This window comes from Notamacropus eugenii, chromosome 6 (assembly GCF_028372415.1).
Source record: "Notamacropus eugenii isolate mMacEug1 chromosome 6, mMacEug1.pri_v2, whole genome shotgun sequence".
Lineage (NCBI taxonomy): Eukaryota > Metazoa > Chordata > Mammalia > Diprotodontia > Macropodidae > Notamacropus > Notamacropus eugenii.
Window position 1 is genome coordinate 3,468,721 of NC_092877.1, and position 16,564 is coordinate 3,485,284.

General features: G+C 39.5%; 1 protein-coding gene across 2 annotated transcripts in view; it reads left to right on the forward strand.

The window, feature by feature from the left end:
- CELF1 (CUGBP Elav-like family member 1) overlaps positions 1-16,564 on the forward strand; it is a 114,177-nt gene that overhangs the window by 33,725 nt on the left and 63,888 nt on the right. For both annotated transcript variants that reach the window (XM_072617579.1, XM_072617580.1), the window contains exon 2: positions 13,952-13,991. The gene's annotated coding sequence lies outside the window, so the exon portion shown is untranslated. The remainder of the gene's footprint in view (positions 1-13,951; positions 13,992-16,564) is intronic.

Genomic DNA, 16,564 nt, shown 5'->3' on the forward strand with positions numbered 1-16,564 from the left:
AGGAGAGCCAGCTTAGAGTCCAGGTGGAAGAGGGATTGGTTTCCTTTGTTTGGAGCGCTCTTCCAGATGTTCCTTTTTGTGGATGACATTGTGCTGATTGCATAAAATGCCAGAACGTTGCAGAGTTTAGTGGAAGAAATTTGTCATGATCAAGGGGTGAGTAAAGTCTCTTGTCTAGATCTCAGTGTGTATTTGAATGGACACTGTCCAACAATGTAAGCAGTGAGTTGGATTGTTTGGGGAAAATTTCATAAGCCTTTTTACTAATTTTTGAAAGCGAAGACCCAAACTTTAAAATATAAACATATACCTGGTGTTGCTGTATGACAGTGTGACATGGCACAGCATTATTTCTGAAGAACTAGCCATGAGGACCACATCGAGGGCAGCGGAGAGGGTGTGAGCAGGCTGGACCATGAACCAGCAGAGGAAGAACTCTGAAGACGAATAGGAGCTTAAAGATCTCATCAGAGAATCCCACCTGAGGAAGAGAAGTGGGCTAGCCACATGGCAAGAGTGTGGTCTGATAGGTGGTCAGCCAGAGTGCTTCAGGGATACCCAGTGATACTGGATGAAAGTGAGGAACCTCGAGCACCTGGATGTGCCCATCTGGTGAGCTTTTGGAGTTTATGGGCAAGAGGCACATGGCTAGGTGGGCAGGGATTGAAAAGAGAACACAGGTCTGTTTGTATGAGTATGAATAAAAACTATATTTTAAGGTGTATTTACAGGTCTGCATACATGTTTGCCGCCAATAGAGACCCCTTGTAGACAAGGAAGGTTTTAACCTTTGTCTTTGTTTCTCCAGAGCCTAGCATAGTGCCTTGCACATAGGTTTATAAATACATGCTGAATAAAAATGCTCTTCTAGAGCATTTACTAGAAACAACTGAGTGGCTGTGGGTAAGATACTTGGCCTTGAGTTCAGAAGACCTGAGTTGAGTTCAAATATAGCCTCAGGCATATACTAGCTGTGTGACGCTGGGCAAGTCACCTTACCTGTGTTTACCTTAAGTTTCCTCAACTGTAAAATAGGAACAGTACCAGCACCCACCTCTCAGTGTTGTGGTGGGATCAGATGTGATAATAATTGTAGAGTGCTTAGCACATTGCCTGGCACATAGGAGGTGCTGTGTTCCTTTTCCTTCTCCCCCCTTTCCATCCTAGAAAGACTTATAAAGCCAGCACAAAGTTGTGTTGGTTTAGTTAAGTCAGACCATCTCAGTGAGTTTCTAGTAGGTCATTTGGAAGGTAGAAAAGTGGGGAGTCTGAGCAGTGAGGTTTGGAACCAAGCTTCAACCCTTATGCAGAAATGAAGTTTTTTGTTTTTTTTTTTTGCCATTGTGTAGGGCAAGGAATTAACTAAGCTAAGCCTTGTCGTTACTATGAAATTGATGATAATAATTGAGCCTCTACCCTTACAATAATGCCTCTTTGCCTGCCTCTTTCTTGGGGGGCATTGATAGTATCCTGGTAGTTACTGAGATTGCTATATTTTGAAATTTTCTTTTATTCAGATAGAATCTGTTGAGCCTAACTTTGTGTGCATTTCCTCCTGTTAGTTTCTGCTTTGTGTCCACGTTTATTTAATACAGAATGCTTGTGTTCAGGAGAATTGGGCACTCACTGATGGCCCTCTTTCGGCAGCCATGTATGGGTAAAGCTGTTCAGCTGTGTGCTCCTCCCTCTGAGATCTGAACAGAATCTGTTCTGCTGAAGTCGCTGTTCCACTTTTCTGCTTTCTATATTTGTGCAGGAACAGCAGCAGCAGCCCTCTAGCTGGCGAGGCCTTGTGGCTGCCTGGCCGTGTGGGCCCATACACAGCTCCCACAACCGCTCGACTCAGAGCCAAGCCTTGCAGTCTTTGTCCTTTCTTGTGTGCTTTCGTCCATTTGTCTGTCTGTGTGCTTATCTGTGGAGGACTGATTTTTCCAAGGGAAAGAGGTGTGACCTGTTTGTCTTATTTCTTGTTTTGTCAGTTTTTAGCTCTAGAAAATGTTTCAGAAGCTGGGAGGGAAAGGGAAGAAAAACGTAATTGTCTACCTGTCAAAATGTACAGGGTTTACTGGTAAGATGTATGCAAAAGCATAGATATCTACCAGAGAAATGGTCTTTGGATCCATTGTGTAAACAGTTTTCATCGAGAGATTTTTCAGGTCAAAAGAACCTTTCCTCAGAAAGATTAGGACCGCATTCCCTGCTGAAGATGTTTGGTAGGGAATGGCAGAGACTTTTGAAGAGTTTTGGTTTAGGGTGAGATGACCTGTTGACCTAATCTAAAACTGAGAAGTAGATTGAATGAAGTACCTTGTTTAAAAAATGGTTTATTTCAGTTGTGTTTTGTTCAATTTTTTGCTGATCTTTATTGCTCAGCACTTTAATCCTCAAAGTGTTTTTCTGTGTAGTTATACTTTAACATTTAAAAAAGTGCTTCTAGGAGTTATCTCTATTTATTACCTTAAACACTTCAGAGAAAAATTTTGAGGATACTTGCAGTCTAAAGGAAAACCTGATGTCAAGTTGATACTTTGAATATAAGATCTATGTTTTTCAGTTTATTCTAAACAACCAAAAGGAATGTAAATTCCATACTTATTACTGTAAGATCCTCTTGATTTTTTTCAGTGTTGCAGTTGACTTCCCCCTTCCCCCTTTCCAGTCCTAGGGATGTAATGTTGGGAACAGGACTTCAATGGAAAAGAATAGGTTCTGTCTGTATTTATAGCCATCCTTGGATAGGAGAAGTTGATGGTCTTAAGTGCTGGATAAAAATCCTAGAAACATTCTCTTTCCACAGAGGTATGGTGATGCTGCGGAGTGCCATGTAATTATTTGCTGGTGTGTTCTAGTTATGTTTAAAAACATCCTAGCCATCCTTTGGTTTCTCCATGTATATATGTAAACACATAAATTATAAGCTCAGTCCTAGGCACATAGTTGATAAAGAGTACTTAATTTGTTGATTTCATTGATTTTGAAAAACTGTTCTTAAAATGATTAAAATTCCTGCTTCATTTTCCTTCTGTTTTTAAGTTGTTGACTTCTCTATGACATTTCCCCATCTGTAATATAAATCTCTGTATACTCCCTATGGGGAAGTCATTGGAGATGACAACAGGAAGAGAGAGAGTCTTCATTGTTACATAATACAAATTTTAATCAAAGATGAAATAAATGGTTAAACAGTTTGCCATAAGTCATGTTTGTACGGAGATCTGTCAGCGTCACCAGGCGATCAGGTATTATTTGGTCTGTTAAATAGCCTGCCACTACCCCTGCTGAAAAGGGAGAGTTGTTTGTTTTTATCAGAGGGAAACCACCCTGTTTTGGAGGGAAAAAGGAGATGACCTGAGCATGTCTTTCTTTGTGTTTTCTAAGGTGCCGTATGTTATACTGTATTCAATTAGGTACTCAATAAATTTGTTGATTGAGTAACCAATCTGGAATATTTTGTAATTAATTTGAATTTTGAACAAAGGGTTACTGGATTATGTATCATTTCAGCCATTACAGGAATGCAGAGATTGCTTTTGCTTGTGTTGGGAAAATCCCACTAATTCTATTTATTTTATTAATTTTGAATTACCTGTGGTAATAGTAGATATGGACAGTGTGCATAAAGAATCTTGAAAATTTGCTTTAGTTACCAATTTCGGCATTCTTCCTCATTTTTTAAAGAAATTAGAACTGCTAACAGTACAATTGCTTTTCGTTTCATCATTTCATTCTTAACTCTTTCCACTTTGGGGGGTGCAAATGAAGAGTGAATTAGCCAAAAGTGAGCTCTGATTGGGAGAGGACAAGCCAAGGACCCACGTAAGCAATAAGTTGAACCATTAGTGCCTGTATTGTGAAGCTGATGGTTTTGAATGACATGTTTTTCTGAACTGGAAGATGTATTGGGTCTCCAGATGAAGAGTAGTTGCAGAAGGAGGAGGTGGAGACTATTTTTATGATCAAAATTATGAAATAGTCTAAAGATTTATGGGATCAGAATTGACAGCATCTTCTTTCTGAACAGCATAATTAATATCTGATTCTGTCTTAGCTGTAGTTGCTGATTATTCAGGCCCTATCTTTCTAACCAGTTTTTAAGTTTATTGAGGGCAAATAAATACTCAAAGTTCTTCCTAATAAATCTTTCACCGGGCATGTGCTGAAACTCTTGATTTAATAATTTTCTTCATTTTCTAAGTTCTCATTTTATAAACCAAAATGAAATCAAAGTACTGACAGGCTAAACGTGGAGAACAGGAGGGATTAAGGAACAGCTGGGATTTTAGTAATGAGTTGAAGGAAATATATGAAAACATGTTAATGAGTCTTTAAATATGAAATAAATTTTAGAAGGATAGTTTCAGAATGGTGAAAAAAGGGTTGAAAGAATATAGCAATGCAAATTCATCCAACTTCCTTATTATCATTAGGTATCTAGAGCTTGATTGAGTTAGGATTGGATGATTTGATGATTCTTTTGGTGACAGTTGATCTGACTTTCGACTGAATGATCTATTTTTCCTTGACTGACTGAAGTGTGCAGTGATAGAGAAGGAGGGCTGGGTATCTGATGGTGTTTTTGTTCTGCCTTGCACATAAAGCTTACAAAATATGTGTGATACAGATGGTTAGAAATGCCATCGCATTCTAGATGCTGGACTCTTGTTATTTCTAGTTCTGTGGAACTATGAAATGTAAGAACAGAAAGGGACTGAATAAGGTTTTTTGTGTTTTATCATAGCTGGACAAACTTCCTTAGAAAGGACCATACGGAACAATACTGCATGAATGCCCATGTGCATGTTGCCTTGCTCTGGGGTAGTGTTAGGACAGATGGTGCAAGTAGGGAAGTTGGCTGCTCAGTCTAGGCTGCTGGAGATGATGATGATTGGAGAGGTAGCATGGTCTGCAAGGGCTTTTCTGTGCTGGTCATTTACCTAAGTGGGAAAAGAGCCTCGTATGTGGAGATCAGTGTGTAGGGAAGCAGGGGAATTCATAGTGGCATGTAGGCTGTGTGAAATCTCACCTGGAGATCAGGAAGAAGGACAGGGAGACAAGATAATGAGGTGAAAAGGATAATTCTAAAGCCCCTAGAGCTTCTCTGTTTGGGCTCATGAAGTTGTTTTGATTCTTTTCTGAGATACTAGGCCAATAGCTATATTTATAGAACTTGTTTTGACATGAAGTTTCCCCCTGGCCCTTGCCTTTCTTACTGGAGTCCAGCTAATGTTGCACTCTGGCTAGCTGGAAAGGTTATTGAAGGAAAATGTACACAGAGATAGGCATTTGTGTGATCAAAAAGGGGGTTCCATACTGTGTTATGAAGCCAGCTTCACTGTTTGCACTGAATGCTGCATGCACGTGAGTATCTGAGAGAATTTAGAAAGGTCATAATTGTGCTAATTACATTTGGGTCACTATTAAGACACCAAGATTATCACGCATTTCAACTCGCATAAAAAGTAGAAAGCAAAAAATCTTGCCTTAGAGGAGGGGTGATTTAACTTGCTTTTTTGATTTGTGGTCACTAGAGAATTATTCTTTTATACCCATTTGGACTTAACCTCCCCATTGAGGAATAGCTGGGAAAAGATGCTTATAAGGGAGATGAAACCACCTCCTAAAACTATATTGAGAAGGAACTTGACTTGGAATACCTTGAGATCCAGCTATAAGTTATCAGGGCTAGTAACCAGTATTTTTGGAGAGCAAATAACATTCCAAGAGTATAAAATAAAAGACAAGCAACCACCTAAAAATAACCATTTAATTTTTTTATTGACCCATGGTAGGCATTTTAATGGGTTTTGAATATCAAGTGTTAGCCTTTTAAAGATACTCTGTATAATTCCTGTTAGCTGCCTTAGTTGCCCAACTTTGGTAAATCCATGATCTCATCAGTGTGGTGACACTTTTCTCAGGGTCAGATGGTGGTCCGTTTGTACTTTTTTATCTTGTGTAATTCTTATTCATTTCTTCTGTAAAACCAAGTGGAGGAGAATCTCTACCCAGTTGGACCTTTGCGTAGAGCCTTGGGGCTCTGTTACCCCTTGCTTTTGGTACATGACCTGCCCATCTCTTTTTCTGTTCATACAAGTCATACTTGTTTTTAAAATGTCTTCTGTATCACTTCTGTTTAACCTCCAGGTTCCAGTTAGGTACTGAAACGTCAAACCTGCTGTGCATTTCCCTGTTGCCCTTTGTCTAGCCAACTATTTAGATTCTTTGGAGATGATTATATTCTTTAACATTTTTAAAGTTTTATGTCATGTTTTTTCCCACCTTCCCTTTCCCATCTCCAGAGTCATTCTCTGAAATTAATAAGAAAGAAGGAAAAAAATTAAGCACAACTTATCAACACATTAGCTGAGTCTGGCAGTTTTATGCACTGTTCTGCAACCTGTATCCATCACCTTTGAGAAGTATGAAGGGAGGTACAGGTTTTCATGTTTTTTTCTGGGCTAAACTCAGTCATTATAATGATAGTGTTTCAGGGGAAAACCTGTTCTTTCTGTTTTACGGAGTTGTAGTCATTGTGCACCTTGGGTAGGCTTATTTCTTTTACTGTCACTTCATGAATCTTCCCGTGCCTCTCCATACTGATTGTTTCTTAGTGCACAGTAATACTCCTTTACCCATGGTCTTAGTATATGAATGAATGGAAAACATTTATCAAGCACTCACTATAGGCCAAGCATTGTGCTGAGTGTTGGGAGTGCTCCTACGAAAGGAAGACAATCCCTGACCTTGTTGTTCAGTTGTTTCCATAGGGACCCTGTATACCATAGCTTGCCAGTACTGTCCATGAGGTTTTTCTTGGCAAAGATACTGGAGTAGTTTACCGTTTCCTTCTCCAGTGGGAGCCCAGAGTCACATAGCTAGTAAGTGTCTGAGGCTGTATTTGAACTCAGTTCTTCCTGACTCTAGGTCCAACACAGTGCTCTATCCGCTGAGCCACCTAGCTGCTTCCCCTGACCTGAAGAAATTTAATTTCTCTTGGGGAAGACCAAATACTTACAGAGAGTAGAGGCCGTGGGAGTGTTTTAGTTTGGCAAATGGAAGGAATGGTGATTGGCATCCTAAGGGATTGATTGAGCTGTGAAATACAGAAATGGTGGCATTGATTTGATAACTCTTTCCAGTTAGAAGTGGAAAGGGAAAGGCTAATTGTCTCGTGGAATGGAGATGTCCAGGGAGCAGTAAACAACATGGTGGCTTTGGTTAGGGGCCATGGGTGGGCATCTAAGTGATGCTATAAATATTTTGTTGTATGTGGCACCTTTTCTCCTTTTACCTCCTTAGGGTTCATGTCCAATAACAGGAAAATATCTCATAATGTTTGTTTTGCAGCCATAAAGCATTACCGAATGATTATTTATGCTGAAAAGGGGAAACAAGGGAACAGGCATTTATTAAATGCCAAATTATCTCTTCACAACTCTGTGGAGTTATCCCCATTTTAGAAATTGAGAAAATTGAATTGAGAAAGCTCAAGCATATTTGCCTCAGATCATACAGCTAGTAAGTGCCTGAGGCTCCCTGACTCTAGGCTGGCACTCTATTGTGTCACCTAATTGCCTCAAAAAGGTTTTGTGTTAGGGTCCTGCTTATGATCAAGCGGATTTACCTTAACTAGAGTTTACTCAGTGATTCAGAAAATCACTGTGATGTGGCCCTTATAGTAATCCTCTGCTTTATAGTTATTCTTTGAAGAATCTTTTCACTTGCTTGATTTTATTTCTAATGTCAACATATTGTAAATCATCACTTATTTGCCAAATAATGTATCTATGACTTTGGAACCTTTGCTTCCAGGTTCTGCCCGAGTTTTCATAGCTCATCATTCCTGTGCGTTAGTTTTTTATCAGTAGAATACTTATCGAAAATACTGAGTTTAATATGTTATGGGTATTTTGGGTAATGGTTAATAATTATAAAATCTTTCAAAATATTAAATGTTGTAGAAATTCTTAAAAAATCAAGGTTATATGTTATTTTGAAGTTTTATCATTTTGAGATCAGTGCTATAGAAAAAGTTGTCACGTTGTGCCTACATGGGACTAACATATGGTATAGCTGAGATGATTTGGAGAAGTGGGTTGAAATGAAAATGTAATTTGAGAGAGTAGTGTTTGGTGACTCACTGGATAAAACCTATCTGGCCTTATGGCAGGGCAGAGAGACTAAGTATGCAACAAATTTGTGTCAATAACGTGTAAATGTTCATGGAAGAGTCAAATGAATATTAAGTTGTGTCAAGGGGAGCCTAGCCATTTAAATGGTGAGGTTACCTTTCCTGGGTTCTAGTCCCTTGCAGCTCATTCCTGTTTTTGTGGAATGGAAGTCCCCTTAGTAAGGAGTTCTCTTATAGTAGAAGATCCATTGCTGCCCCTTAACTTACCTGCCTTGTCACCTCCTTTTTTGACAGGGACCATGAGCCCCAGTGGCCAAACAACATATATTTATATAACTAGAATGGTAGGGGAAAAACTAGTTTGATTCCACTGCATAAGTAATTTTGCAGAGCTGAAAGCTATTAATTTGCCGCTCTTTCCATGTGCGAATCCCCATCTGTGCATCTAATAACTTTTGCTGCTTTCAGGCTCCCTCCGGTGCCTCTGTGACTACCAGGTTGATGAACACAAAGGACTTGAAGAGAGCAGATGGAACTAAGGACCATTTTCCTTCACAAATCCAAATTGCTGGCTTCATTGCATCACTTCTTTATCTTGACACCAATCAATCAATAGACATTTAGTAAGCACCCACTGTATGCCTTGTAAGCTGGGGGATGCAAAAAGAGGCAGAGGTCAGTCCCTGCCCCCTACCCCTGTCCCGGAGCCACGTGCTAACTAGACAAAGCCAGCTCTGGGAACGATAAATAGGCAATAATTCAGAGAGCAAAGGGCTTCGAAGGAAGGCTTCCTGTAAAAGGTGGGATTTTAGTTGGGATTCAAGGAAGCCCTTAGGTGAAGAGGATGGAGGAACAGCCCAAGAAAATGCCCAGAGCCAAGATGAAGCTTCAGCCAGGAGGCCAGGGTCACTGCAGGATAGGGAGGCAGGTGCCAGAGGCCTAGCTAGACAGGAGGGGTCAAGGTGATGAAGGGCTTTGAATGCCAGAGCATTTTATGTTGGATCCTGGGGGAGAAGGAGGTGACACACTCAGACCCACCCTTGAGGAGCATGCCTTTGTCAGATCAGTTGAGGATGGATTGGAGTAGGAAGACACCATTGTAGGGGTCCAAACTGGAGGAGAGAAAGCTCAGCACCCGGGCAGGGACAGGGTCAGAGGAGAGAAGGGGGCATGTGTATAGAAAAGACATGTTGCAAAGGTGAAAAGGACTGAATACCATACACTTCAACCCACACACACACACATACATTTCAACTCAACATTTATCTAGTTACAAAAAAGTAGAAACAGAAAATGAGATACTTCTTTTTTTCCCTGGAAGAAAGATACTGTTCATGGGAGGGGAGGAGAGTTGGATGACTAATGAGGAGGATTCGTGAGTTACTTTGAGGAGAGAGAGAGTGGAGAGGAGAAATGTACTTCTTCCTGTGTCTTCTTCACCTGGCAACCTGTAAAATAAGATATTTTCCACATGATATGGCACTTTGGATGGATATATACAGTATAGAATAGTAAAATGTGTAGATTTGCTTAAGCATTCATCATTCATTTACTAAATGTCTACTCTCAGAAGTAGAAAAAAATGCCATTTCTACTGCTAGTAAATAGATGGAAGAGAGAATGAGAAACCTATCCTTACTACATTAATTTTGAGTACTTGGAATATTTTTCATCAATACAGGAATCTTAAAAGGAACATCTTGATACTCCTTTGAGATATACTTCTTGATTGTGAAGCCTCTTATAATTAATTCTCTTTGATATCTTTGGTAACTCAGCACAAACTGCTTTTTTTTCTTTTCAGATAGCTAAAATTTAAAGGAAAAAATCTCGCTTTTTACTAAAGAGTTCAAATTTTTAACTTACTGTACAGATAAGCTACATTTTAAGAACATCTGATTTCTAAACAAAAGGATTTTAAATTCTAGACTTGATCCTAGAGGCCGTGAGAAGAAGGGGAAGGGAAAAATATTTAAGGGATTACTGTAGTCAAGGGGAGAGGTAATTGGAGGCCTGAATTAGGGTAATGGTCATGTGGGAATGAAGAGAAGGGAGGCTGAGCTAGTGGAAATAAGACTTGCCTGGAATAGCAGTGAGAGAAGAGTCTACTGTGTCTGTTAAGTTGTGTACTGTCCAGGTGATTGAAAAAAATGGTGATTCTCTTTGAGAGAAATAGGGAAATTTGTTTTACAGGGTTGGGTTTAGGAATTAAATAAATTCTGTTTTGCAATGAATAAATGAGAAAAGCGTTATTATACAACACTTATTTGTAAAATCAGACAAAAAAGACAGAGTCCCTTGCCTCAAGGATTTAACTTAGTGATAGGGCAAATGCTTAGAGGAGTGTAGTAGTGGTTATTATTGAGCTAAGGAGAGCAATGAAAGGGCAAACTCCTGGAGAGGAGAAGGGATGGCTAAAAGGCATTGGGAGATGCATTGCCATTGGCAAAGCAAAGGGCCCAGCTCATCATCTGAACTTGTCTTTTTTGGTGGTTGCTGTTGTCCTACCTACCCTCATATTGTCTCCTCTGGAGGAGTAACAGGTGAGACTCAGGAGCTGACTGATAGGAAACGATAGGAAGGGGGAACCTACCCATGTTTGCTTAACCTTCACCTTTACCCTGGGACTACAATAGGATGGTCGACACATTCACTAATAAAACCAGAATCCTTCACATTAGTCCAGAGTCTGGTTAAGTAGGATAGTTCAGTAACTGGAATAGGTTTTACCAGGAAATAAGGGATTATTCTTTCATCCCTGGGAGGGAGTCATAAATACCATTGAGTCTCTTGCACCCCTGGGATCTAGCCTTTTTTTTATCCATTGTTCTCTGTCAGAGCTAATGGCGGTGATCTCTTATTATAAGCCATCGACATTATAAAATTATAGGAGTTGAGGAGAAGTACATGATTGTCTCCTTTGCTGTCCTCATGGAGAGCCTTTTACAGTTGTCTGTTCAGCAGTCCGCCATAGAAAGGTAGAATCTGCCTTATGATTGACCTCAGCATTTATTCTGTCTTGTGTGCTGGTACATGTCTGTTGATTATCAACTTTGTGAACAGTATTTTATCTTGGTCTCATTTTTTTCCCCCACAACCAAGGAAATAATCAGTTGATAGGTGGTTTGTTGAACTTAAACTGGTTTTAATATCGACTAAACATAGGTTAGTGCTCTGTAAAAAATATACATATACACATTCTAATGCTAGATGTGAGACTTGGGGAAATCATCCGCCATTTTGAATTATTGGACCTAGATTCCAGGTCATTGAGAACACTCCCTTAGTATTATGGAGGCATTGTTATCAAAATCTCCATTGCCTAATTAGCTGTTTAGTTGCCTTGGTTATATCTTAAATCTTTAATCCAGAGCGCATTTAAATTTTTGTTTGTGGGGGGGGGGGGGAGGCAATTGGGGTTAAGTGGCTTGCCTAGGGTTACACAGCTAATAAATGCCTGAGGTCACATTTGAACTCAGATCTTCTGGATTCCAAAGCTACCTGCACTTTGCCACCTAGCTGTCTCTGTGCTTGTATCACTCTTACAGTACTCATCAATTTGCACAAGTGCTAATTAAATGTTTTACTTTGCTTTTTTCCTTTTTTTTTTTAAGAAAGAATTGGTTTATCAGGTTATAAGTGAATGAAGAGCGGCATGACAAGTCCTGAATGTGCCTTTTCCATTGCTTGGCTTAGAGTACTGTGGGAAGTGACGGTAGTTTTATGAGTTCAGTTCCTTTGTTGGTCATGTTAGCTTTATTCTTCCACAGTCAGTATTTTAGTAATGGCTGTTTAATGTTATTATTTTCTTGATGGGCTACTATTTAGGAAGACATGACTGATACTACTGCATCATTCTTTTTTAAAAAATTTTATTACTTTATTTACATGTCACAGTATGATCAAGAATTAATAATGCCTTCCAGCGTTTCCTTTTATTAAACACAACTTAGGAGCACAGTTACCAAGCCTGGTTGCATGCGTGCATTCTGTGCCCATGATCCACCGTCTCGGGTGGGGCGCTATATTTCCTAATTCCTTTGGATGGGTTAATAGCATCACAATTCCTTTTACTGTTCTTTTCATTTATGGTATCGTAGTTGTATATATAATTTTCCTGGTTTTCTTTCTCTGTCAGTTCTTTAAAATCTTTCCATGTTTCTTTGAATTAATAGTAATCATTTATTACTGTGAAATTGTCTATTCCATTACTATTATGTATTTGGCCATTCCCCAATCAGTGGTGTCTACTTTGTTTACCTGTGCTACTAAAAAAAAGTACTGTCTGTGGCATTTACGCTAAATATAAAATATGCTTGATAAATAACAGCAATAATGGTAATTGACATTTAGCTGTTACCATGTGCCAGGCACTACGCTAACCCCTTTACAATTACTATCTCAGTTGGTCCTCACAACAACCCTGGGAGCTAGATACTATTATTATCCCCATTTTGTAGATGATGAAGCTGAGAAAAGCACAGGGTCACATAGCTAATGAGTGTCTGAAGCTGGATTTGCTCACCTTTCTTATTGTAAATCCAGCACTTTTTCTGCTGCACCATCTCAGCTACTTCTAAAGCAGAGGAGAGCCTTGCTGCTTATCTATATCATTCGTCTCTGGTCATATGGACGAGGTCCTGGCTTTTCTGACAACCCCCTATGCTGTTTCCCAAGGGCCGCTGGTTGTCATCTGGTTCAGTTCTTGGGTGGAAAGAGTCAGTTTTACATGGAATTTCTTGATAATTATTTGTTCCAGTACAAATTTCAGCATTTTTGCTGGGGTAGCTCTGTGGGAGTTGGGTTAGATTGCCTCCCTGTTGGGCTACCATCCTGGTAGGATTTCCCCCTGCTTCTTCAGGAGCTCCGTACTAGAAGAACTGCTTAGTATTTCCCACTTGTAAAGCATGTTTGGCATTAGGCTCCCCATAACAAGTTAGCCTGAGACCTGAAAATTAGCTCTTGTTTACAACATAGCTGTCCATATTGTTAGGTGTCTGTTCTCTTATGGCTCTGATGAGTATCTTCTTAAATTCTTTTATGCTTTCTGTAGTAGAAATTATTGTCTCTTTGTAGCTTTAAACTGTTCTTGACTTTCACCAGAGTGAGCCAGGAGTAGATAGTAACATCAGATATATTACTGTTAATAATTAGTTGATGTGAACACAAATTTGTGGGATTTCTAGCAACAATTTGGCCTTGACCCTTACCCATGAGAGTTTTATTTTTAACATTACTGGACAGATTGGTTTTGCGGTTTCTCAGTTTGCTTTTTGCCTTCTATTAACTTTCCCGTCTTGAGATTTCTTTGGTTTCTGTGGTAGACCACTAACTCTGGGGTCTCTGAAATGCATTTACTTAGGCAAGAACTCAATTTCTTTCTGGTAGGACTCAGGAAAGTTGCACTAGGAGGCTTCAAATGGTATCATGAGTAACACCATGTTTTTTATATTGTTCTTATTACTGAGAAGAGAGTTTTTTCAGATGCCTAAGAATAGATTTGTGATCTACAGGATACGTGATGGGGACTGAGTGTGGTAGATTCTTAGTTTTGGGGAGGATGACTTTAGGCAATTTCCTAAACCCATTGGTTCCCTTTTATGTTAATTCAGTGTCTTATTTGTAATTGTTCTTTGATATATTAGGTGGTATTATATATACCCAGGAGAGTCAAATGCTTCATTCTTTCCTATCCTCTGCCATGTTGGGAAAAGGCTTTTCTTCAGAAAGAAGCAGCATATGTGAAATGTAGATTGTGGTGTCAAAAGAACCTTGTTGGACATGGAACACTTACTGTTATGTGTTTTCTTTGTTTTCTAGAGTGAAGACAAATCCAGAGAAGAGAAGAGTGAAACTACAGGTATGGGTCTGATGGAGGTTTTCCTATTGAATAACGTCCAGTTTGCACAATACATAGGAAAGCTGCTTTCAGAAAGAGGAAGGCTTCCCTCTTTTATATCTTAAGGCATTGGAACATTTTCTTTTATGCCTGGTACTATTTAGAAGCATTTTATTGATCATTTTTTTCTTTCTTTGAGATAAAACTGCTCAGTGCCTGGCATATAGGAAGTGCTGTGTTAATGATTATTCCCTCCTTCCCTTCCCAAAAGGCTGTTAGGCAAAGGGCCCCTTGCCAGGCATGTTGTGGAAAGTATTTTTGTTCAGCTTGCACTGGGTGGCCTCTGCAGTTTCCTCTTCTGATTGTCAGCCTGGTTCTGCATGGCCCCAGAGGGCACAGCTAGGATTACACAGTTAGTAGGAAGTCCCAGAGAGAAACATAGGCTTCATGTGCAGAAAGCCCCCTGATGATAAGAGCTATCCAAAAAGAAATCCTCTCCAGGGGTGTGATTGCTCCTTTAAACGGATCTTTAGTCAAAGACAGAGGACCACATTTCTCAAATCGTAGACAGGGATTTTGTGTATGTTATGGATTGTACTCTCTCTGAGATCACTTTTTAAAAACTCAGATGCAGGGTATCCTTGTGATCTTTTCATTTCTGAATATGTTTTTAGCTCTGTGATCATCACAGACCCATTGATTCTCCAACTTTCTTTGTTATAATTATGTTTTTCTAAGATCCCCTTAGTTTCTTGCAAGGTTTTTCCTCAGATTTTTTTCTCAACTTGTTTCTTGTTTGTATTTGACTTAAAACTTGACTTTGTAGACTTCTCAATTCCCACTTGACCTGTTTTTCCTTTTGGAAAAAACAAAAGATGCTACCTCCTTTTAGATTTGCTGCGTATAATATTATTTGGTCAGTTGCCTTTCTGGGGTGGGTTTTTTCTTTTTCCAGTCTTGACAAACACCCAGTAAGTTCTTAAATTTTTTCCTAAGCAACTTTCTGTAAATTGGTTCAACTATACCTCTCATTTTTTCACATTTCTGCATTTTGTGCCTTTCTCTAAGATCAAATAGTTGTGACAGATGCCTCTGGTTTTTCTTTTCCTCCTGAGATTTTGAATTAATACCCTGTCAAACATTAATGAGGCAGCCAGAGAATAGTGGCTGGAAATCTAGACTTGGAAGTAGGAAGACTTGATTCAAGTTTTGTCTCTGATTTGTATGGATAGTTGTATTGGACAGATCACTCTTAGTGTTCAGGGAGTTCTAACACGTGTAGGTTTGCATTGGTAGAGAAAGTTTACTTACCAAGAATTCTTCTATCCAGGAAATCCCAGGTCTGGCTTTTCTTCCTCTTTTTGTGCCCCCTCTTAACTCCTTCCCACTTTCTGTTCCTTCTCCCCCTCATGTGTACAGCGTCTGTTTGCTGAAAAGGACCTGCTCCAGCTTTTAGTGTTTTACAAGTGAGGGGAATTAAAACCATGTCTTTTGTATATGCTTACTTCCCTCCTGACCCTGCTATCCAAAATCTTTCTGCCTGAACTGTTTGTAGCCTGCTAGTGGGTCTCCCTGCCTTAAGTCTCTCCTTACTTTGGGCCACCCTCTTCCCAGCTTTCAAAGTGGTCTGAAAATACATATCTCACCAAGTCACAACTCTTCCCTCTTCTCCTCCTTTTCAGTAAATACTAGTGGCTTCCTTTCTACCTCTAAGATAAAATGTAAAATCCTCTGGCTTTCAAATCCCTTCATAAACTGCCCTCAACCACCCCCTTCCCAGTCTTCTTACTTTGCTACCTGGTGCCACTGGCCTCCTTGCTCTTCTGCACCTAGGACACTCTCATCTTCCTTGCAGGTGTGTTTTCACTGGCTGTGCCCTCCTCATCTCCAGCTGCGGGTCCTCCCTGGCTTCCTTCAAGTCCCACTAAAATCCCACCTTGGACAGGAAGCCTTTTGGATCCTTCTTTATGCTCCTTCCCTTTGGTGATTGTCTCCAATTTCTCCTGTATGGATCTTATTATTTATCCATATACGTTTGCACATGGCCACCTCCTTTGGATTGTGAGCTCCTTGGGAACAGTCACTTTTTTGATCTTTCTTTGTATCCCTTACTCTTAGCATGGCTCTGGCATGTAGTAGACATTTAATAACAGTTACTGTTTAAGCTAAAGTCACAATCCAGTTTTCTTTATTCTCAATCCAATACTCTATGCTATGTGATATGGAATATAATAGGCAACATTTATAGAGCATGTTAAGGTTTGCAGAGTATTTTATCTCATTTGATCTGCATCTGAACCATATATAAAGTAGCTGCTGTTTATTTCTCCCATTTTACAGATGGGACACCTGGGTACTGATAACAGGTTAAGTGACTTGTCCAGGGTGATAAAAGTGACTGAATGCATCTGGAGTCGAACGTGAGTCTTTGACTTTCAGGTGCAATATTCCTTCCATTATACCACACTGCCTTCCATTTTAATTCTTTAAAAATTTTATTATGAGAGAAAAGTTCTTTGTAAACAGTGAAGTACATTGCATTCAGTTACTGTTTTTTATAACTGATACACAGCTTATTCATAAAGAAAAGTTAT